The sequence below is a fragment of the Ovis canadensis genome, chromosome 6 (assembly GCF_042477335.2).
Source record: "Ovis canadensis isolate MfBH-ARS-UI-01 breed Bighorn chromosome 6, ARS-UI_OviCan_v2, whole genome shotgun sequence".
Taxonomy (NCBI): Eukaryota; Metazoa; Chordata; class Mammalia; order Artiodactyla; family Bovidae; genus Ovis; species Ovis canadensis.
In genome coordinates this window covers 5,278,998-5,303,523 of record NC_091250.1, presented here as the reverse complement: position 1 = coordinate 5,303,523, position 24,526 = coordinate 5,278,998, and positions in this window count along the sequence as shown.

The following is a 24,526-nucleotide window of genomic DNA, read 5'->3' as shown; positions in this document are numbered from 1 at the left end:
GGAGAGGAATCCTCAGGTTCCGGCCCGCACTCCACACAAGGACTTAGGCCCCGGCATCGACGGGAGAGGAATCCCGAGAGGCCCCCGAGGAACTCGCATGGGGACTGGCCTTTCCTGAGGCCACCAGAGCGGGTCCCTGAGGTCCCCGTCGTAAGTCGAGAGCACCTGCCGCAACTCGAGAAAATCCAGGAGGTTTGGCCCTCCAGGCGAGATGAGGCCCATTTCCGCTGAGGCTTCTGGAGGCCAATCACATCTAACCACTGGAACTTCCAAAGGGTCTTTCACACCCTTGCTGCAACTCAAGAAGTTCCCCGACCTACCCGTCTGCACTCGAGAGGAAGCACGTGGGGTCCCGCACACCTCCAGGGGAGCCCCGTTTCCGCCTCCTAGCTCGAGATGAGGGATCCTTTCCCTGTTTCGTAGGGAAAGAATTCCCGGCGTTCCCGTCGCATCTAAAGAAGAGGCGCTCTCCACAGGAAAGGCGAGAGGAACTCCAGGGTCGTGCCACCATTCCAAGAGTCCCCCAGATGTGTCAGTCCATTCCAGAGGAACCTGTTTTCCCTGCACTGCCTTGACGTTCAAGCCGAGGATCGAGTCCCACCACGTGTGCACGTGGGACAGCCCTGTGGGAAAGCCTCGTGGGAAAGCCTCGTGGGAAAGACTCGAGGGAAAACCATAGATCCTTTGATCCATGCGGCGGACTGCGTGACACTGCTGCTACGGCTCCGGAGGAAAGCGCAAGTGCATGCCCGCATTCGAGACGAGGACTGACTCCCCTGGGGAGACTCCAGAAGTACCCCAAGATCCATGTCAACACTGGAGAGGAATCCTCAGGTTCCGGCCCCGACTCCACACAAGGTCTTAGGCCCCGGCATCGACGGGAGAGGAATCCCGAGACGCCCCCGAGGAACTCGCATGGGGACTGGCCTTTCCTGAGGCCACCAGAGCGGGTCCCTGAGGTCCCCGTCGTAAGTCGAGAGCACCTGCCGCAACTCGAGAAAATCCAGGAGGTTTTGCCCTCCAGGCGAGATGAGGCCCATTTCCGCTGAGGCTTCTCGAGGCCAATCACATCTAACCACTGGAACTTCCAAAGGGTCCTTCACACCCTTGCTGCAACTCAAGAAGTTCCCCGACATACCCGTCTCCACTCGAGAGGAAGCACGTGGTGTCCCGCACACATCCAGGGGAGCCCCGTTTCCGCCTCCTAGCTCGAGATGAGGGATCCTTTCCCTGTTTCGTAGGGAAAAAATTCCCGGCGTTCCCGTCGCATCTCAAGAGGAGGCGCTCTCCACATGAAAGGCGAGAGGAACTCCAGGGTCGTGACACCATTCCAAGAGTCCCCCAGATGTGTCAGTCCATTCCAGAGGAACCTGTTTTCCCTGCACTGCCTTGACGTTCAAGCCGAGGATCGACTCCCACCACGTGTGCACGTGGGACAGCCCTGTGGGAAAGCCTCGTGGGAAAGCCTCGTGGGAAAGACTCGAGGGAAAACCATAGATCCTTTGATCCACGCGGCGGACTGCGTGACACTGCTGCTACCGCTCTGGAGGAAAGCGCAAGTGCATGCCTGCATTCGAGACGAGGACTGACTCCCCTGGGGAGACTCCAGAAGTACCCCAAGATACATGTCAGCACTGGAGAGGAATCCTCAGGTTCCGGCCCCGACTCCACACAAGGTCTTAGGCCCCGGCATCGACGGGAGAGGAATCCCGAGAGGCCCCCGAGGAACTCGCATGGGGACTGGCCTTTCCTGAGGCCACCAGAGCGGGTCCCTGAGGTCCCCGTCGTAAGTCGAGAGCACCTGCCGCAACTCGAGAAAATCCAGGAGGTTTTGCCCTCCAGGCGAGATGAGGCCCATTTCCGCTGAGGCTTCTCGAGGCCAATCACATCTAACCACTGGAACTTCCAAAGGGTCCTTCACACCCTTGCTGCAACTCAAGAAGTTTCCCGACATACCCGTCTCCACTCGAGAGGAAGCACGTGGTGTCCCGCACACATCCAGGGGAGCCCCGTTTCCGCCTCCTAGCTCGAGATGAGGGATCCTTTCCCTGTTTCGTAGGGAAAGAATTCCCGGCGTTCCCGTCGCATCTCAAGAGGAGGCGCTCTCCACAGGAAAGGCGAGAGGAACTCCAGGGTCGTGCCACCATTCCAAGAGTCCCCCAGATGTGTCAGTCCATTCCAGAGGAACCTGTTTTCCCTGCACTGCCTTGACGTTCAAGCCGAGGATCCACTCCCACCACGTGTGCACGTGGGACAGCCCTGTGGGAAAGCCTCGTGGGAAAGCCTCGTCGGAAAGACTCGAGGGAAAAACATAGATCCTTTGATCCACGCGGCAGACTGCGTGACACTGCTGCTACCGCTCTGGAGGAAAGCCCAAGTGCATGCCCGCATTCGAGACGAGGACTGACTCCCCAGGGGAGACTCCAGAAGTACCCCAAGATCCATGTCAGCACTGGAGAGGAGTCCTCAGGTTCCGGCCCCGACTCCACACAAGGTCTTAGGCCCCGGCATCGACGGGAGAGGAATCCCGAGAGGCCCCCGAGGAACTCGCATGGGGACTGGCCTTTCCTGAGGCCACCAGAGCGGGTCCCTGAGGTCCCCGTCGTAAGTCGAGAGCACCTGCCGCAACTCGAGAAAATCCAGGAGGTTTTGCCCTCCAGGCGAGATGAGGCCCATTTCCGCTGAGGCTTCTCGAGGCCAATCACATCTAACCACTGGAACATCCAAAGGGTCCTTCACACCCTTGCTGCAACTCAAGAAGTTCCCCGACAAACCCGCCTCCACTCCAGAAGAAGCACGTGGTGTCCCGCACACATCCAGGGGAGCCCCGTTTCCGCCTAATAGCTCGAGATGAGGGATCCTTTCCCTGTTTCGTAGGGAAAGAATTCCCGGCGTTCCCGTCGCATCTCAAGAGGAGGCGCTCTCCACAGGAAAGGCGAGAGGAACTCCAGGGTCGTGCCACCATTCCAAGAGTCCCCCAGATGTGTCAGTCCATTCCAGAGGAACCTGTTTTCCCTGCACTGCCTTGACGTTCAAGCCGAGGATCCACTCCCACCACGTGTGCACGTGGGACAGCCCTGTGGGAAAGCCTCGTGGGAAAGCCTCGTCGGAAAGACTCGAGGGAAAACCATAGATCCTTTGATCCACGCTGCAGACTGCGTGACACTGCTGCTACCGCTCTGGAGGAAAGCCCAAGTGCATGCCCGCATTCGAGACGAGGACTGACTCCCCTGGGGAGACTCCAGAAGTACCCCAAGATCCATGTCAGCACTGGAGAGGAGTCCTCAGGTTCCGGCCCCGACTCCACACAAGGTCTTAGGCCCCGGCATCGACGGGAGAGGAATCCCGAGAGGCCCCCGAGGAACTCGCATGGGGACTGGCCTTTCCTGAGGCCACCAGAGCGGGTCCCTGAGGTCCCCGTCGTAAGTCGAGAGCACCTGCCGCAACTCGAGAAAATCCAGGAGGTTTTGCCCTCCAGGCGAGATGAGGCCCATTTCCGCTGAGGCTTCTCGAGGCCAATCACATCTAACCACTGGAACATCCAAAGGGTCCTTCACACCCTTGCTGCAACTCAAGAAGTTCCCCGACAAACCCGCCTCCACTCCAGAAGAAGCACGTGGTGTCCCGCACACATCCAGGGGAGCCCCGTTTCCGCCTAATAGCTCGAGATGAGGGATCCTTTCCCTGTTTCGTAGGGAAAGAATTCCCGGCGTTCCCGTCGCATCTCAAGAGGAGGCGCTCTCCACAGGAAAGGCGAGAGGAACTCCAGGGTCGTGCCACCATTCCAAGAGTCCCCCAAATGTGTCAGTCCATTCCAGAGGAACCTGCTTTCCCTGCACTGCCTTGACGTTCAAGCCGAGGATCGACTCCCACCACGTGTGCACGTGGGACAGCCCTGTGGGAAAGCCTCGTGGGAAAGCCTCGTGGGAAAGACTCGAGGGAAAACCATAGATCCTTTGATCCACGCGGCGGACTGCGTGACACTGCTGCTACCGCTCTGGAAGAAATCGCAAGTGCATGCCCGCATTCGAGACGAGGACTGACTCCCCTGGGGAGACTCCAGAAGTACCCCAAGATCCATGTCAGCACTGGAGAGGAATCCTCAGGTTCCGGCCCCGACTCCACACAAGGTCTTAGGCCCCGGCATCGACGGGAGAGGAATCCCGAGAGGCCCCCGAGGAACTCGCATGGGGACTGGCCTTTCCTGAGGCCACCAGAGCGGGTCCCTGAGGTCCCCGTCGTAAGTCGAGAGCACCTGCCGCAACTCGAGAAAATCCAGGAGGTTTTGCCCTCCAGGCGAGATGAGGCCCATTTCCGCTGAGGCTTCTCGAGGCCAATCATATCTAACCACTGGAACTTCCAAAGGGTCCTTCACACCCTTGCTGCAACTCAAGAAGTTCCCCGACATACCCGTCTCCACTCGAGAGGAAGCACGTGGGTTCCCGCACACATCCAGGGGAGCCCCGTTTCCGCCTCCTAGCTCGAGATGAGGGATCCTTTCCCTGTTTCGTAGGGAAAGAATTCCCGGCGTTCCCGTCGCATCTCAAGAGGAGGCGCTCTCCACAGGAAAGGCGAGAGGAACTCCAGGGTCGTGCCACCATTCCAAGAGTCCCCCAGATGTGTCAGTCCATTCCAGAGGAACCTGTTTTCCCTGCACTGCCTTGACGTTCAAGCCGAGGATCCACTCCCACCACGTGTGCACGTGGGACAGCCCTGTGGGAAAGCCTCGTGGGAAAGCCTCGTGGGAAAGACTCGAGGGAAAACCATAGATCCTTTGATCCACGCGGCGGAATGCGTGACACTGCTGCTACCGCTCTGGAGGAAAGCGCAAGTGCATGCCCGCATTCGAGACGAAGACTGACTCCCCTGGGGAGACTCCAGAACTACCCCAAGATCCATGTCAGCACTGGAGAGGAATCCTCAGGTTCCGGCCCCGACTCCACACAAGGTCTTAGGCCACGGCATCAACGGGAGACTAATCCCGAGAGGCCCCCGAGGAACTCGCATGGGGACTGGCCTTTCCTGAGGCCACCAGAGCGGGTCCCTGAAGTCCCCGTCGTAAGTCGAGAGCACCTGCCGCAACTCGAGAAAATCCAGGAGGTTTTGCCCTCCAGGCGAGATGAGGCCCATTTCCGCTGAGGCTTCTCGAGGCCAATCACATCTAACCACTGGAACTTCCAAAGGGTCCTTCACACCCTTGCTGCAACTCAAGAAGTTCCCCGACAAACCCGTCTCCACTCGAGAAGAAGCACGTGGTGACCCGCACAAATCCAGGGGAGCCCCGTTTCCACCTAATAGCTCGAGATGAGGGATCCTTTCCCTGTTTCGTAGGGAAAGAATTCCCGGCGTTCCCGTCGCATCTCAAGAGGAGGCGCTCTACACAGGAAAGGCGAGAGGAACTCCAGGGTCGTGCCACCATTCCAAGAGTCCCCCAGATGTGTCAGTCCATTCCAGAGGAACCTGCTTTCCCTGCACTACCTTGACGTTCAAGCCGAGGATCGACTCCCACCACGTGTGCACTTGGGACAGCCCTGTGGGAAAGCCTCGTGAGAAAGCCTCGTGGGAAAGACTCGAGGGAAAACCATAGATCCTTTGATCCACGCGGCGGACTGCGTGACACTGCTGCTACCACTCTGGAGGAAAGCGCAAGTGCATGCCCGCATTCGAGACGAGGACTGACTCCCCTGGGGAGACTCCAGAAGTACCCCAAGATCCATGTCAGCACTGGAGAGGAATCCTCAGGTTCCGGCCCCGACTCCACACAAGGTCTTAGGCCCCGGCATCGACGGGAGAGGAATCCCGAGAGGCCCCCGAGGAACTCGCATGGGGACTGGCCTTTCCTGAGGCCACCAGAGCGGGTCCCTGAGGTCCCCGTCGTAAGTCGAGAGCACCTGCCGCAACTCGAGAAAATCCAGGAGGTTTTGCCCTCCAGGCGAAATGAGGCCCATTTCCGCTGAGGCTTCTCGAGGCCAATCACGTCTAACCACTGGAACTTCCAAAGGGTCCTTCACACCCTTGCTGCAACTCAAGAAGTTCCTCGACATACCCGTCTCCACTCGAGAGGAAGCACGTGGGTCCCGCACACATCCAGGGGAGCCCCGTTTCCGCCTCCTAGCTCGAGATGAGGGATCCTTTCCCTGTTTCGTAGGGAAAGAATTCCCGGCGTTCCCGTCGCATCTCAAGAGGAGGCGCTCTCCACAGGAAAGGCGAGAGGAACTCCAGGGTCTTGCCACCATTCCTAGAGTCCCCCAGATGTGTCAGTCCATTCTAGAGGAACCTGTTTTCCCTGCACTGCCTTGACGTTCAAGCCGAGGATCGACTCCCACCACGTGTGCACGTGGGACAGCCCTGTGGGAAAGCCTCGTGGGAAAGCCTCGTGGGAAAGACTCGAGGGAAAACCATAGATCCTTTGATCCACGCGGCGGACTGCGTGACACTGCTGCTACCGCTCTGGAGGAAAGCGCAAGTGCATGCCCGCATTCGAGACGAGGACTGACTCCCCTGGGGAGACTCCAGAAGTACCCCAAGATCCATGTCAGCACTGGAGAGGAATCCTCAGGTTCCGGCCCCGACTCCACACAAGGTCTTAGGCCCCGGCATCGACGGGAGAGGAATCCCGAGAGGCCCCCGAGGAACTCGCATGGGGACTGGCCTTTCCTGAGGCCACCAGAGCGGGTCCCTGAGGTCCCCGTCGTAAGTCGAGAGCACCTGCCGCAACTCGAGAAAATCCAGGAGGTTTTGCCCTCCAGGCGAGATGAGGCCCATTTCCGCTGAGGCTTCTCGAGGCGAATCACGTCTAACCACTGGAACTTCCAAAGGGTCCTTCACACCCTTGCTGCAACTCAAGAAGTTCCCCGACATACCCGTCTCCACTCGAGAGGAAGCACGTGGGTTCCCGCACACATCCAGGGGAGCCCCGTTTCCGCCTCCTAGCTCGAGATGAGGGATCCTTTCCCTGTTTCGTAGGGAAAGAATTCCCGGCGTTCCCGTCGCATCTCAAGAGGAGGCGCTCTCCACAGGAAAGGCGAGAGGAACTCCAGGGTCGTGCCACCATTCCAAGAGTCCCCCAGATGTGTCAGTCCATTCCAGAGGAACCTGCTTTCCCTGCACTGCCTTGACGTTCAAGCCGAGGATCGAATCCCACCACGTGTGCACGTGGGACAGCCCTGTGGCAAAGCCTCGTGGGAAAGCCTCGTGGGAAATACTCGAGGGAAAACCATAGATCCTTTGATCCACGCGGCGGACTGCGTGACACTGCTGCTACCGCTCTGGAGGAAAGCGCAAGTGCATGCCCGCATTCGAGACGAGGACTGACTCCACTGGGGAAACTCCAGAAGTACCCCAAGATCCATGTCAGCACTGGAGAGGAATCCTCAGGTTCCGGCCCCGACTCCACACAAGGTCTTAGGCCCCGGCATCGACGGGAGAGGAATCCCGTGAGGCCCCCGAGGAACTCGCATGGGGACTGGCCTTTCATGAGGCCACCAGAGCGGGTCCCTGAGGTCCCCGTCGTAAGTCGAGAGCACCTGCCGCAACTCGAGAAAATCCAGGAGGTTTTGCCCTCCAGGCGAGATGAGGCCCATTTCCGCTGAGGCTTCTCGAGGCCAATCATATCTAACCACTGGAACTTCCAAAGGGTCCTTCACAACCTTGCTGCAACTTAAGAAGTTCCCCGACATACCCGTCTCCACTCGAGAGGAAGCACGTGGGTTCCCGCACACATCCAGGGGAGCCCCGTTTCCGCCTCCTAGCTCGAGATGAGGGATCCTTTCCCTGTTTCGTAGGGAAAGAATTCCCGGCGTTCCCGTCGCATCTCAAGAGGAGGCGCTCTCCACAGGAAAGGCGAGAGGAACTCCAGGGTCGTGCCACCATTCCAAGAGTCCCCCAGATGTGTCAGTCCATTCCAGAGGAACCTGCTTTCCCTGCACTGCCTTGACGTTCAAGCCGAGGATCCACTCCCACCACGTGTGCACGTGGGACAGCCCTGTGGGAAAGCCTCGTGGGAAAGCCTCGTGGGAAAGACTCGAGGGAAAACCATAGATCCTTTGATCCACGCGGCGGACTGCGTGACACTGCTGCTACCGCTCTGGAGGAAAGCGCAAGTGCATGCCCGCATTCGAGACGAAGACTGACTCCCCTGGGGAGACTCCAGAACTACCCCAAGATCCATGTCAGCACTGGAGAGGAATCCTCAGGTTCCGGCCCCGACTCCACACAAGGTCTTAGGCCCCGGCATCGACGGGAGAGGAATCCCGAGAGGCCCCCGAGGAACTCGCATGGGGACTGGCCTTTCCTGAGGCCACCAGAGCGGGTCCCTGAGGTCCCCGTCGTAAGTCGAGAGCACCTGCCGCAACTCGAGAAAATCCAGGAGGTTTTGCCCTCCAGGCGAAATGAGGCCCATTTCCGCTGAGGCTTCTCGAGGCCAATCACGTCTAACCACTGGAACTTCCAAAGGGTCCTTCACACCCTTGCTGCAACTCAAGAAGTTCCTCGGCATACCCGTCTCCACTCGAGAGGAAGCACGTGGGTCCCGCACACATCCAGGGGAGCCCCGTTTCCGCCTCCTAGCTCGAGATGAGGGATCCTTTCCCTGTTTCATAGGGAAAGAATTCCCGGCGTTCCCGTCGCATCTCAAGAGGAGGCGCTCTCCACAGGAAAGGCGAGAGGAACTCCAGGGTCGTGCCACCATTCCTAGAGTCCCCCAGATGTGTCAGTCCATTCCAGAGGAACCTGTTTTCCCTGCACTGCCTTGACGTTCAAGCCGAGGATCGACTCCCACAACGTGTGCACGTGGGACAGCCCTGTGGGAAAGCCTCGTGGGAAAGCCTCGTGGGAAAGACTCGAGGGAAAACCATAGATCCTTTGATCCACGCGGCGGACTGCGTGACACTGCTGCTACCGCTCTGGAGGAAAGCGCAAGTGCATGCCCGCATTCGAGACGAGGACTGACTCTCCTGGGGAGACTCCAGAAGTACCCCAAGATCCATGTCAGCACTGGAGAGGAATCCTCAGGTTCCGGCCCCGACTCCACACAAGGTCTTAGGCCCCGGCATCGACGGGAGAGGTATCCCGTGAGGCCCCCGAGGAACTCGCATGGGGACTGGCCTTTCCTGAGGCCACCAGAGCGGGTCCCTGAGGTCCCCGTCGTAAGTCGAGAGCACCTGCCGCAACTCGAGAAAATCCAGGAGGTTTTGCCCTCCAGGCGAGATGAGGCCCATTTCCGCTGAGGCTTCTCGAGGCCAATCATATCTAACCACTGGAACTTCCAAAGGGTCCTTCACACCCTTGCTGCAACTCAAGAAGTTCCCCGACAAACCTGTCTCCACTCGAGAGGAAGCACGTGGGTTCCCGCACACATCCAGGGGAGCCCCGTTTCCGCCTCCTAGCTCGAGATGAGGGATCCTTTCCCTGTTTCGTAGGGAAAGAATTCCCGGAGTTCCCGTCGCATCTCAAGAGGAGGCGCTCTCCACAGGAAAGGCGAGAGGAACTCCAGGGTCGTGCCACCATTCCAAGAGTCCCCCAGATGTGTCAGTCCATTCCAGAGGAACCTGCTTTCCCTGCACTGCCTTGACGTTCAAGCCGAGGATCCACTCCCACCCCGTGTGCACGTGGGACAGCCCTGTGGGAAAGCCTCGTGGGAAAGCCTCGTGGGAAAGACTCGAGGGAAAACCATAGATCCTTTGATCCACGCGGCGGACTGCGTGACACTGCTGCTACCGCTCTGGAGGAAAGCGCAAGTGCATGCCCGCATTCGAGACGAAGACTGACTCCCCTGGGGAGACTCCAGAACTACCCCAAGATCCATGTCAGCACTGGAGAGGAATCCTCAGGTTCCGGCCCCGACTCCACACAAGGTCTTAGGCCCCGGCATCGACGGGAGAGGAATCCCGAGAGGCCCCCGAGGAACTCGCATGGGGACTGGCCTTTCCTGAGGCCACCAGAGCGGGTCCCTGAGGTCCCCGTCGTAAGTCGAGAGCACCTGCCGCAACTCGAGAAAATCCAGGAGGTTTTGCCCTCCAGGCGAGATGAGGCCCATTTCCGCTGAGGCTTCTCGAGGCCAATCACATCTAACCACTGGAACTTCCAAAGGGTCCTTCACACCCTTGCTGCACCTCAAGAAGTTCCCCGACAAACCCGTCTCCACTCGAGAAGAAGCACGTGGTGTCCCGCACAAATCCAGGGGAGCCCCGTTTCCGCCTAATAGCTCAAGATGAGGGATCCTTTCCCTGTTTCGTAGGGAAAGAATTCCCGGCGTTCCCGTCGCATCTCAAGAGGAGGCGCTCTACACAGGAAAGGCGAGAGGAACTCCAGGGTCGTGCCACCATTCCAAGAGTCCCCCAGATGTGTCAGTCCATTCCAGAGGAACCTGCTTTCCCTGCACTACCTTGACGTTCAAGCCGAGGATCGACTCCCACCACGTGTGCACGTGGGACAGCCCTGTGGGAAAGCCTCGTGAGAAAGCCTCGTGGGAAAAACTCGAGGGAAAACCATAGATCCTTTGATCCACGCGGCGGACTGCGTGACACTGCTGCTACCGCTCTGGAGGAAAGCGCAAGTGCATGCCCGCATTCGAGACGAGGACTGACTCCCCTGGGGAGACTCCAGAAGTACCCCAAGATCCATGTCAGCACTGGAGAGGAATCCTCAGGTTCCGGCCCCGACTCCACACAAGGTCTTAGGCCCCGGCATCGACGGGAGAGGAATCCCGAGAGGCCCCCGAGGAACTCGCATGGGGACTGGCCTTTCCTGAGGGCACCAGAGCGGGTCCCTGAGGTCCCCGTCGTAAGTCGAGAGCACCTGCCGCAACTCGAGAAAATCCAGGAGGTTTTGCCCTCCAGGCGAGATGAGGCCCATTTCCGCTGAGGCTTCTCGAGGCCAATCACGTCTAACCACTGGAACTTCCAAAGGGTCCTTCACACCCTTGCTGCAACTCAAGAAGTTCCCCGACATACCCGTCTCCACTCGAGAGGAAGCACGTGGGGTCCCGCACACATCCAGGGGAGCCCCGTTTCCGCCTCCTAGCTCGAGATGAGGGATCCTTTCCCTGTTTCGTAGGGAAAGAATTCCCGGCGTTCCCGTCGCATCTCAAGAGGAGGCGCTCTCCACAGGAAAGGCGAGAGGAACTCCAGGGTCGTGCCACCATTCCAAGAGTCCCCCAGATGTGTCAGTCCATTCCAGAGGAACCTGCTTTCCCTGCACTGCCTTGACGTTCAAGCCGAGGATCCACTCCCACCACGTGTGCACGTAGGACAGCCCTGTGGGAAACCCTCGTGGGAAAGACTCAAGGGAAAACCATAGATCCTTTGATCCACGCGGCGGACTGCGTGACACTGCTGCTACCGCTCTGGAGGAAAGCGCAAGTGCATGCTCGCATTCGAGACGAGGACTGACTCCCCTGGTGAGACTCCAGAAGTACCCCAAGATCCATGTCAGAACTGGAGAGAAATCCTCAGGTTCCGGCCCCGACTCCACACAAGGTCTTAGGCCCCGGCATCGGCGGGAGAGGAATCCCGAGAGGCCCCCGAGGAACTCGCATGGGGACTGGCCTTTCCTGAGGCCACCAGAGCGGGTCCCTGAGGTCCCCGTCGTAAGTCGAGAGCAGCTGCCGCAACTCGAGAAAATCCAGGAGGTTTTGCCCTCCAGGCGAGATGAGGCCCATTTCCGCTGAGGCTTCTCGAGGCCAATCACATCTAACCACTGGAACTTCCAAAGGGTCCTTCACACCCTTGCTGCAACTCAAGAAGTTCCACGACATACCCGTCTCCACTCGAGAGGAAGCACGTGGGGTCCCGCACACATCCAGGGGATCCCCGTTTCCGCCTCCTAACTCGAGATGAGGGATCCTTTCCCTGTTTCGTAGGGAAAGAATTCCCGGCATTCCAGTCGCATCTCAAGAGGAGGCGCTCTCCACATGCAAGGCGAGAGGAACTCCAGGGTCGTGCCACCATTCTAAGAGTCCCCCAGATGTGTCAGTCCATTCCAGAGGAACCTGTTTTCCCTGCACTGCCTTGAGGTTCAAGCTGAGGATCGACTCCCACCACGTGTGCACGTGGGACAGCCCTGTGGGAAAGCCTCGTGGGAAAGCCTCGTGGGAAAGACTCGAGGGAAAACCATAGATCCTTTGATCCACGCGGCGGACTGCGTGACACTGCTGCTACCGCTCTGGAGGAAAGCACAAGTGCATGCCTGCATTCGAGACGAGGACTGACTCCCCTGGGGAGACTCCAGAAGTACCCCAAGATCCATGTCAGCACTGGAGAGGAATCCTCAGGTTCCGGCCCCGACTCCACACAAGGTCTTAGGCCCCGGCATCGACGGGAGAGGGATCCCGAGAGGCCCCCGAGGAACTCGCATGGGGACTGGCTTTTCCTGAGGCCACCAGAGCGGGTCCCTGAGGTCCCCGTCGTAAGTCGAGATCACCTGCCGCAACTCTAGAAAATCCAGGAAGTTTTGCCCTCCAGGCGAGATGAGGCTCATTTCCGCTGAGGCTTCTCGAGGCTAATCACGTCTAAACACTGGAACTTCCAAATGTTCCTTCACACCCTTGCTGCAACTCAAGAAGTTCCCCGACATACCCGTCTCCACTCGAGCGGAAGCACGTGGGGTCCCGCACACATCCAGGGGAGCCCCGTTTCCGCCTCCTAGCTCGAGATGAGGGATCCTTTCCCTGTTTCGTAGGGAAAGAATTCCCGGCGTTCCCGTCGCATCTCAAGAGGAGGCGCTCTCCACAGGAAAGGCGAGAGGAACTCCAGGGTCGTGCCACCATTCCATGAGTCCCCCAGATGTTTCAGTCCATTCCAGAGGAACCTGTTTTCCCTGCACCGCCTTGACGTTCAAGCCGAGGATCGACTCCCACCACGTGTGCACTTGGGACAGCCCTGTGGGAAAGCCTCGTGGGAAACCCTCGTGGGAAAGACTCGAGGGAAAACCATAGATCCTTTGATCCATGCGGCGGACTGCGTGACACTGCTGCTACCGCTCTGGAGGAAAGCGCAAGTGCATGCCCGCATTCGAGACGAGGACTGACTCCCCTGGGGAGACTCCAGAAATACCCCAAGATCCATGTCAGCACTGGAGAGGAATCCTCAGGTTCCGGCCCCGACTCCACACAAGGCCTTAGGCCCCGGCATCGACGGGAGAGGAATCCCGAGAGGCCCCCGAGGAACTCGCATGGGGACTGGCCTTTCCTGAGGCCACCAGAGCGGGTCCCTGAGGTCCCCGTCGTAAGTCGAGAGCACCTGCCGCAACTCGAGAAAATGCAGGAGGTTTTGCCCTCCAGGCGAGATGAGGCCCATTTCCGCTGAGGCTTCTCGAGGCTAATCACATCTAACCACTGGAACTTCCAAAGGGTATTTCACACCCTTGTTCAACTCAAGAAGTTCCCCGACATACCCGTCTCCACTCGAGGGGAAGCACGTGGGGTCCCGCACACATCCAGGGGAGCCCCGTTTCCGCCTCCTAGCTCGAGATGAGGGATCCTTTCCCTGTTTCGTAGGGAAAGAATTCCCGGCGTTCCCGTCGCATCTCAAGAGGAGGCGCTCTCCACAGGAAAGGCGAGAGGAACTCCAGGGTCGTGCCACCATTCCAAGAGTCCCCCAGATGTGTCAGTCCATTCCAGAGGAACCTGTTTTCCCTGCACTGCCTTGACGTTCAAGCCGAGGATCGACTCCCACCACGTGTGCACGTGGGACAGCCCTGTGGGAAAGCCTCGTGGGAAAGCCTCGTGGGAAAGACTCGAGGGAAAACCATAGATCCTTTATTCCACGCGGCGGACTGCGTGACACTGCTGCTACCGCTCTGGAGGAAAGCGCAAGTGCATGACAGCATTCGAGACGAGGACTGACTCCCCTGGGGAGACTCCAGAAGTACCCCAAGATCTATGTCAGCACTGGAGAGGAATCCTCAGGTTCCGGCCCCGACTCCACACAAGGTCTTAGGCCCCGGCATCGACGGGAGAGGGATCCCGAGAGGCCCCCGAGGAACTCGCATGGGGACTGGCCTTTCCTGAGGCCACCAGAGCGGGTCCCTGAGGTCCCCGTCGTAAGTCGAGAGCACCTGCAGCAACTCGAGAAATTCCAGGAGGTTTTGCCCTCCAGGCGCGATGAGGCCCATTTCCGCTGAGGCTTCTCGAGGCTAATCACGTCTAACCACTGGAACTACCAAAGGGTCCTTCACACCCTTGCTGCAACTCAAGAAGTTCCCCGACATACCCGTCTCCACTCGAGAGGAAGCACGTGGGTCCCGCACACATCCAGGGGAGACCCGTTTCCGCCTCCTAGCTCGAGATGAGGGATCCTTTCCCTGTTTCGTAGGGAAAGAATTCCCGGCGTTCCCGTCGCATCTCAAGAGGAGGCGCTCTCCACAGGAAAGGCGAGAGGAACTCCAGGGTCGTGCCACCATTCCAAGAGTCCCCCAGATGTGTCAGTCCATTCCAGAGGAACCTGTTTTCCCTGCACTGCCTTGACGTTCAAGCCGAGGATCGACTCCCACCACGTGTGCACGTGGGACAGCCCTGTGGGAAAGACTCGTGGGAAAGCCTCGTGGGAAAGACTCGAGGGAAAACCATAGATCGTTTGATCCATGCGGCGGACTGCGTGACACTGCTGCTACCGCTCTGGAGGAAAGCGCAAGTGCATGCCCGCACTCGAGACGAGGACTGACTCCCCTGGGGAGACTCCAGAAATGCCCCAAGATCCATGTCAGCACTGGAGAGGAATCCTCAGTTTCCGGCCCCGACTCCACACAAGGACTTAGGCCCCGGCATCGACAGGAGAGGAATCCCCAGAGGCCCCCGAGGAACTCACATGGGGACTGGCCTTTCCTGAGGCCACCAGAGCGGGTCCCTGAGGTCCCCGTCGTAAGTCGAGAGCACCTGCCGCAACTCGAGAAAATCCAGGAGGTTTTGCCCTCCAGGCGAGATGAGGCCCATTTCCGCTGAGGCTTCTCGAGGCCAATCACGTCTAACCACTGGAACTTCCAAAGGGTCCTTCACACCCTTGCTGCAACTCAAGAAGTTCCCCGACATACCCGTCTCCACTCGAGAGGAAGCACGTGGGGTCCCGCACACATCCAGGGGAGCCCCGTTTCCGCCTCCTAGCTCGAGATGAGGGATCCTTTCCCTGTTTCGTAGGGAAAGAATTCCCGGCGTTCCCGTCGCATCTCAAGAGGAGGCGCTCTCCACAGGAAAGGCGAGAGGAACTCCAGGGTCGTGCCACCATTCCAAGAGTCCCCCAGATGTGTCAGTCCATTCCAGAGGAACCTGCTTTCCCTGCACTGCCTTGACGTTCAAGCCGAGGATCCACTCCCACCACGTGTGCACGTAGGACAGCCCTGTGGGAAACCCTCGTGGGAAAGACTCAAGGGAAAACCATAGATCCTTTGATCCACGCGGCGGACTGCGTGACACTGCTGCTACCGCTCTGGAGGAAAGCGCAAGTGCATGCTCGCATTCGAGACGAGGACTGACTCCCCTGGTGAGACTCCAGAAGTACCCCAAGATCCATGTCAGAACTGGAGAGAAATCCTCAGGTTCCGGCCCCGACTCCACACAAGGTCTTAGGCCCCGGCATCGGCGGGAGAGGAATCCCGAGAGGCCCCCGAGGAACTCGCATGGGGACTGGCCTTTCCTGAGGCCACCAGAGCGGGTCCCTGAGGTCCCCGTCGTAAGTCGAGAGCAGCTGCCGCAACTCGAGAAAATCCAGGAGGTTTTGCCCTCCAGGCGAGATGAGGCCCATTTCCGCTGAGGCTTCTCGAGGCCAATCACATCTAACCACTGGAACTTCCAAAGGGTCCTTCACACCCTTGCTGCAACTCAAGAAGTTCCACGACATACCCGTCTCCACTCGAGAGGAAGCACGTGGGGTCCCGCACACATCCAGGGGATCCCCGTTTCCGCCTCCTAACTCGAGATGAGGGATCCTTTCCCTGTTTCGTAGGGAAAGAATTCCCGGCATTCCCGTCGCATCTCAAGAGGAGGCGCTCTCCACATGCAAGGCGAGAGGAACTCCAGGGTCGTGCCACCATTCTAAGAGTCCCCCAGATGTGTCAGTCTATTCCAGAGGAACCTGTTTTCCCTGCACTGCCTTGAGGTTCAAGCCGAGGATCGACTCCCACCACGTGTGCACGTGGGACAGCCCTGTGGGAAAGCCTCGTGGGAAAGCCTCGTGGGAAAGACTCGAGGGAAAACCATAGATCCTTTGATCCACGCGGCGGACTGCGTGACACTGCTGCTACCGCTCTGGAGGAAAGCACAAGTGCATGCCTGCATTCGAGACGAGGACTGACTCCCCTGGGGAGACTCCAGAAGTACCCCAAGATCCATGTCAGCACTGGAGAGGAATCCTCAGGTTCCGGCCCCGACTCCACACAAGGTCTTAGGCCCCGGCATCGAAGGGAGAGGGATCCCGAGAGGCCCCCGAGGAACTCGCATGGGGACTGGCTTTTCCTGAGGCCACCAGAGCGGGTCCCTGAGGTCCCCGTCGTAAGTCGAGATCACCTGCCGCAACTCTAGAAAATCCAGGAAGTTTTGCCCTCCAGGCGAGATGAGGCTCATTTCCGCTGAGGCTTCTCGAGGCTAATCACGTCTAAACACTGGAACTTCCAAATGTTCCTTCACACCCTTGCTGCAACTCAAGAAGTTCCCCGACATACCCGTCTCCACTCGAGAGGAAGCACGTGGGTCCCGCACACATCCAGGGGAGACCCGTTTCCGCCTCCTAGCTCGAGATGAGGGATCCTTTCCCTGTTTCGTAGGGAAAGAATTCCCGGCGTTCCCGTCGCATCTCAAGAGGAGGCGCTCTCCACAGGAAAGGCGAGAGGAACTCCAGGGTCGTGCCACCATTCCAAGAGTCCCCCAGATGTGTCAGTCCATTCCAGAGGAACCTGTTTTCCCTGCACTGCCTTGACGTTCAAGCCGAGGATCGACTCCCACCACGTGTGCACGTGGGACAGCCCTGTGGGAAAGACTCGTGGGAAAGCCTCGTGGGAAAGACTCGAGGGAAAACCATAGATCCTTTGATCCATGCGGAGGACTGCGTGACACTGCTGCTACCGCTCTGGAGGAAAGCGCAAGTGCATGCCCGCATTCGAGACGAGGACTGACTCCCCTGGGGAGACTCCAGAAATGCCCCAAGATCCATGTCAGCACTGGAGAGGAATCCTCAGTTTCCGGCCCCGACTCCACACAAGGACTTAGGCCCCGGCATCGACAGGAGAGGAATCCCCAGAGGCCCCCGAGGAACTCACATGGGGACTGGCCTTTCCTGAGGCCACCAGAGCGGGTCCCTGAGGTCCCCGTCGTAAGTCGAGAGCACCTGCCGCAACTCGAGAAAATCCAGGAGGTTTTGCCCTCCAGGCGAGATGAGGCCCATTTCCGCTGAGGCTTCTCGAGGCTAATCACGTCTAAACACTGGAACTTCCAAATGTTCCTTCACACCCTTGCTGCAACTCAAGAAGTTCCCCGACATACCCGTCTCCACTCGAGCGGAAGCACGTGGGGTCCCGCACACATCCAGGGGAGCCCCGTTTCCGCCTCCTAGCTCGAGATGAGGGATCCTTTCCCTGTTTCGTAGGGAAAGAATTCCCGGGGTTCCCGTCGCATCTCAAGAGGAGGCGCTCTCCACAGGAAAGGCGAGAGGAACTCCAGGGTCGTGCCACCATTCCATGAGTCCCCCAGATGTTTCAGTCCATTCCAGAGGAACCTGTTTTCCCTGCACCGCCTTGACGTTCAAGCCGAGGATCGACTCCCACCACGTGTGCACGTGGGACAGCCCTGTGGGAAAGCCTCGTGGGAAAGCCTCGTGGGAAAGACTCGAGGGAAAACCATAGATCCTTTGATCCATGCGGCGGACTGCGTGACACTGCTGCTACCGCTCTGGAGGAAAGCGCAAGTGCATGCCCGCATTCGAGACGAGGACTGACTCCCCTGGGGAGACTCCAGAAATACCCCAAGATCCATGTCAGCACTGGAGAGGAATCCTCAGGTTCCGGCCCCGACTCCACACAAGGTCTTAGGCCCCGGCATCGACGGGAGAGGAATCCCGAGAGGCCCCCGAGGAACTCGCATGGGGACTGGCCTTTCCTGAGGCCACCAGAGCGGGTCCCTGAGGTCCCCGTCGTAAGTCGAGAGCACCTGCCGCAACTCGAGAAAATGCAGGAGGTTTTGCCCTCCAGGCGAGATGAGGCCCATTTCCGCTGAGGCTTCTCGAGGCTAATCACATCTAACCACTGGAACTTCCAAAGGGTATTTCACACCCTTGTTCAACTCAAGAAGTTCCCCGACATACCCGTCTCCACTCGAGGGGAAGCACGTGGGGTCCCGCACACATCCATGGGAGCCCCGTTTCCGCCTCCTAGCTCGAGATGAGGGATCCTTTCCCTGTTTCGTAGGGAAAGAATTCCCGGCGTTCCCGTCGCATCTCAAGAGGAGGCGCTCTCCACAGGAAAGGCGAGAGGAACTCCAGGGTCGTGCCACCATTCGAAGAGTCCCCCAGATGTGTCAGTCCATTCCAGAGGAACCTGTTTTCCCTGCACTGCCTTGACGTTCAAGCCGAGGATCGACTCCCACCACGTGTGCACGTGGGACAGCCCTGTGGGAAAGCCTCGTGGGAAAGCCTCGTGGGAAAGACTCGAGGGAAAACCATAGATCCTTTATTCCACGCGGCGGACTGCGTGACACTGCTGCTACCGCTCTGGAGGAAAGCGCAAGTGCATGACAGCATTCGAGACGAGGACTGACTCCCCTGGGGAGACTCCAGAAGTACCCCAAGATCTATGTCAGCACTGGAGAGGAATCCTCAGGTTCCGGCCCCGACTCCACACAAGGTCTTAGGCCCCGGCATCGACGGGAGAGGGATCCCGAGAGGCCCCCGAGGAACTCGCATGGGGACTGGCCTTTCCTGAGGCCACCAGAGCGGGTCCCTGAGGTCCCCGTCGTAAGTCGAGAGCACCTGCAGCAACTCGAGAAATTCCAGGAGGTTTTGCCCTCCAGGCGCGATGAGGCCCATTTCCGCTGAGGCTTCTCGAGGCTAATCACGTCTAACCACTGGAACTACCAAAGGGTCCTTCACACCCTTGCTGCAACTCAAGAAGTTCCCCGACATACCCGTCTCCACTCGAGAGGAAGCACGTGGGTCCCGCACACATCCAGGGGAGACCCGTTTCCGCCTCCTAGCTCGAGATGAGGGATCCTTTCCCTGTTTCGTAGGGAAAGAATTCCCGGCGTTCCCGTCGCATCTCAAGAGGAGGCGCTCTCCACAGGAAAGGCGAGAGGAACTCCAGGGTCGTGCCACCATTCCAAGAGTCCCCCAGATGTGTCAGTCCATTCCAGAGGAACCTGTTTTCCCTGCACTGCCTTGACGTTCAAGCCGAGGATCGACTCCCACCACGTGTGCACGTGGGACAGCCCTGTGGGAAAGACTCGTGGGAAAGCCTCGTGGGAAAGACTCGAGGGAAAACCATAGATCCTTTGATCCATGCGGCGGACTGCGTGACACTGCTGCTACCGCTCTGGAGGAAAGCGCAAGTGCATGCCCGCATTCGAGACGAGGACTGACTCCCCTGGGGAGACTCCAGAAATGCCCCAAGATCCATGTCAGCACTGGAGAGGAATCCTCAGTTTCCGGCCCCGACTCCACACAAGGACTTAGGCCCCGGCATCGACAGGAGAGGAATCCCCAGAGGCCCCCGAGGAACTCACATGGGGACTGGCCTTTCCTGAGGCCACCAGAGCGGGTCCCTGAGGTCCCCGTCGTAAGTCGAGAGCACCTGCCGCAACTCGAGAAAATCCAGGAGGTTTTGCCCTCCAGGCGAGATGAGGCCCATTTCCGCTGAGGCTTCTCGAGGCTAATCACGTCTAACCACTGGAACTTCCAAAGGGTCCTTCACACAATTGCTGCAACTCAAGAACTTCCCCGACATACCCGTCTCCACTCGAGAGGAAGCACGTGGGGTCCCGCACACATCCAGGGGTGCCCCGTTTCCGCCTCCTAGCTCGAGATGAGGGATCCTTTCCCTGTTTCGTAGGGAAAGAATTCCCGGGGTTCCCGTCGCATCTCAAGAGGAGGCGCTCTCCACAGGAAAGGCGAGAGGAACTCCAGGGTCGTGCCACCATTCTAAGAGTCCCCCAGATGTGTCAGTCCATTCCAGAGGAACGTGTTTTCCCTGCACTGCCTTGACTTTCAAGCCGAGGATCGACTCCCACCACGTGTGCACGTGGGACAGCCCTGTGGGAAAGCCTCGTGGGAAAGCCTCGTGGGAAAGACTCGAGGGAAAACCATAGATCCTTTGATCCACGCGGCGGACTGCGTGACACTGCTGCTACCGCTCTGGAGGAAAGCACAAGTGCATGCCTGCATTCGAGACGAGGACTGACTCCCCTGGGGAGACTCCAGAAGTACCCCAAGATCCATGTCAGCACTGGAGAGGAATCCTCAGGTTCCGGCCCCGACTCCACACAAGGTCTTAGGCCCCGGCATCGACGGGAGAGGGATCCCGAGAGGCCCCCGAGGAACTCGCATGGGGACTGGCTTTTCCTGAGGCCACCAGAGCGGGTCCCTGAGGTCCCCGTCGTAAGTCGAGATCACCTGCCGCAACTCTAGAAAATCCAGGAAGTTTTGCCCTCCAGGCGAGATGAGGCTCATTTCCGCTGAGGCTTCTCGAGGCTAATCACGTCTAAACACTGGAACTTCCAAATGTTCCTTCACACCCTTGCTGCAACTCAAGAAGTTCCCCGACATACCCGTCTCCACTCGAGAGGAAGCTCGTGGGGTCCCGCACACATCCAGGGGAGCCCCGTTTCCGCCTCCTAGCTCGAGATGAGGGATCCTTTCCCTGTTTCGTAGGGAAAGAATTCCCGGCGTTCCCGTCGCATCTCAAGAGGAGGCGCTCTCCACAGGAAAGGCGAGAGGAACTCCAGGGTCGTGCCACCATTCCAACAGTCCCCCAGATGTGTCAGTCCATTCCAGAGGAACCTGTTTTCCCTGCACCGCCTTGACGTTCAAGCCGAGGATCGACTCCCACCACGTGTGCACGTGGGACAGCCCTGTGGGAAAGCCTCGTGGGAAAGCCTCGTGGGAAAGACTCGAGGGAAAACCATAGATCCTTTGATCCATGCGGCGGACTGCGTGACACTGCTGCTACCGCTCTGGAGGAAAGCGCAAGTGCATGCCCGCATTCGAGACGAGGACTGACTCCCCTGGGGAGACTCCAGAAATACCCCAAGATCCATGTCAGCACTGGAGAGGAATCCTCAGGTTCCGGCCCCGACTCCACACAAGGTCTTAGGCCCCGGCATCGACGGGAGAGGAATCCCGAGAGGCCCCCGAGGAACTCGCATGGGGACTGGCCTTTCCTTAGGCCACCAGAGCGGGTCCCTGAGGTCCCCGTCGTAAGTCGAGAGCACCTGCCGCAACTCGAGAAAATGCAGGAGGTTTTGCCCTCCAGGCGAGATGAGGCCCATTTCCGCTGAGGCTTCTCGAGGCTAATCACGTCTAACCACTGTAACTTCCAAAGGGTCCTTCACACCCTTGCTGCAACTCAAGAACTTCCCCGACATACCCGTCTCCACTCGAGAGGAAGCACGTGGGGTCCCGCACACATCCAGGGGAGCCCCGTTTCCACCTCCTAGCTCGAGATGAGGGATCCTTTCCCTGTTTCGTAGGGAAAGAATTCCCGGCGTTCCTGTCGCATCTCAAGTGGAGGCGCTCTCCACAGGAAAGGGGAGAGGAACTCCAGGGTCGTGCCACCATTCCAAGAGACCCCCAGATGTGTCAGTCCATTACAGAGGAACCTGTTTTCCCTGCACTGCCTTGACGTTCAAGCCGAGGATCGACTCCCAACACGTGTGCACGTGGGACAGCCCTGTGGGAAAGCCTCGTGGGAAAGCCTCGTGGGAAAGACTCGAAGGAAAACCATAGATCCTTTGATCCACGCGGCGGACTGCGTGACACTGCTGCTACCGCTCTGGAGGAAAGCGCAATGCATGCCCGCATTCGAGACGAGGACTGACTCCCCTGGGGAGACTCCAGAAGTACCCCAAGATCCATGTCAGCACTGGAGAGGAATCCTCAGGATCCGGCTCCGACTCCACACAAGGTCTTAGGCCCCGACATCGACGGGAGAGGAATCCCCAGAGGAACTCGCATGGGGACTGGCCTTTCCTGAGGCCACCAGAGCGGGTCCCTGAGGTCCTCGTCGTAAGTCGAGAGCACCTGCCGCAACTCGAGAAAATCCAGGAGGTTTTGCCCTCCAGGCGAGATGAGGCCCATTTCCGCTGAGGCTTCTCGAGGCTAATCACATCTAACCACTGGAACTTCCAAAGGGTACTTCACACCCTTGCTTCAACTCAAGAAGTTCCCCGACATACCCGTCTCCACTCGAGGGGAAGCACGTGGGGTCCCGCACACATCCATGGGAGCCCCGTTTCCGCCTCCTAGCTCGAGATGAGGGATCCTTTCCCTGTTTCGTAGGGAAAGAATTCCCGGCGTTCCCGTCGCATCTCGAGAGGAGGCGCTCTCCACAGGAAAGGCGAGAGGAACTCCAGGGTCGTGCCACCATTCCAAGAGTCCCCCAGATGTGTCAGTCCATTCCAGAGGAACCTGTTTTCCCTGCACTGCCTTGACGTTCAAGCCGAGGATCGACTCCCACCACGTGTGCACGTGGGACAGCCCTGTGGGAAAGCCTCGTGGGAAAGCCTCGTGGGAAAGACTCGAGGGAAAACCATAGATCCTTTATTCCACGCGGCGGACTGCGTGACACTGCTGCTACCGCTCTGGAGGAAAGCGCAAGTGCATGACAGCATTCGAGACGAGGACTGACTCCCCTGGGGAGACTCCAGAAGTACCCCAAGATCTATGTCAGCACTGGAGAGGAATCCTCAGGTTCCGGCCCCGACTCCACACAAGGTCTTAGGCCCCGGCATCGACGGGAGAGGGATCCCGAGAGGCCCCCGAGGAACTCGCATGGGGACTGGCCTTTCCTGAGGCCACCAGAGCGGGTCCCTGAGGTCCCCGTCGTAAGTCGAGAGCACCTGCCGCAACTCGAGAAAATGCAGGAGGTTTTGCCCTCCAGGCGAGATGAGGCCCATTTCCGCTGAGGCTTCTCGAGGCCAATCACATCTAACCACTGGAACTTCCAAAGGGTCCTTCACACCCTTGCTGCAACTCAAGAAGTTCCCCGACATACCTGTCTCCACTCGAGAGGAAGCACGTGGTGTCCCGCACAGATCCAGGTGAGACCCATTTCCGCCTCCTAGCTCGAGATGAGGGATCCTTTCCCTGTTTCGTAGGGAAAGAATTCCCGGCGTTCCCGTCGCATCTCAAGAGGAGGCGCTCTCCACAGGAAAGGCGAGAGGAACTCCAGGGTCGTGCCACCATTCCAAGAGTCCCCCAGATGTGTCAGTCCATTCCAGAGGAACCTGTTTTCCCTGCACTGCCTTGACGTTCAAGCCGAGGATCGACTCCCACCACGTGTGCACGTGGGACAGCCCTGTGGGAAAGCCTCGTGGGAAAGACTCGAGGGAAAACCATAGATCCTTTGATCCACGCGGAGGACTGCGTGACACTGCTGCTACCGCTCTGGAGGAAAGCGCAAGTGCATGCCCGCATTCGACACGAGGACTGACTCCCCTGGGGAGACTCCAGAAGTACCCCAAGATCCATGTCAGCACTGGAGAGGAATCCTCAGGTTCCGGCCCCGACTCCACACAAGGTCTTAGGCCCCGGCATCGAAGGGAGAGGAATCCCGAGAGGCCCCCGAGGAACTCGCATGGGGACTGGCCTGTCCTGAGGCCACCAGAGCGGTTCCCTGAGGTCCCCGTCGTAAGTCGAGAGCACCTGCCGCAACTCGAGAAAATCCAGGAGGTTTTGCCCTCCAGGCGAGATGAGGCCCATTTCCGCTGAGGCTTCTCGAGGCCAATCACATCTAACCACTGGAACTTCCAAAGGGTCCTTCACACCCTTGCTGCAACTCAAGAAGTTCCCCGACATACCCGTCTCCACTCGAGAGGAAGCACGTGGGGTCCCGCACACATCCAGGGGAGCCCCGTTTCCGCCTCCTAACTCGAGATGAGGGATCCTTTCCCTGTTTCGTAGGGAAAGAATTCCAGGCGTTCCCGTCGCATCTCAAGAGGAGGCGCTCTCCACAGGAAAGGCGAGAGGAACTCCAGGGTCGTGCCACCATTCCAAGAGTCCCCCAGATGTGTCAGTCCATTCCAGAGGAACCTGTTTTCCCTGCACTGCCTTGACGTTCAAGCCGAGGATCGACTCCCACCACGTGTGCACGTGGGACAGCCCTGTGGGAAAGCCTCGTGGGAAAGACTCGAGGGAAAACCATAGATCCTTTGATCCACGCGGAGGACTGCGTGACACTGCTGCTACCGCTCTGGAGGAAAGCGCAAGTGCATGACCGCATTCGAGACGAGGACTGACTCCCCTGGGGAGACTCCAGAAGTACCCCAAGATCCATGTCAGCACTGGAGAGGAATCCTCAGGTTCCGGCCCCGACTCCACACAAGGTCTTAGGCCCCGGC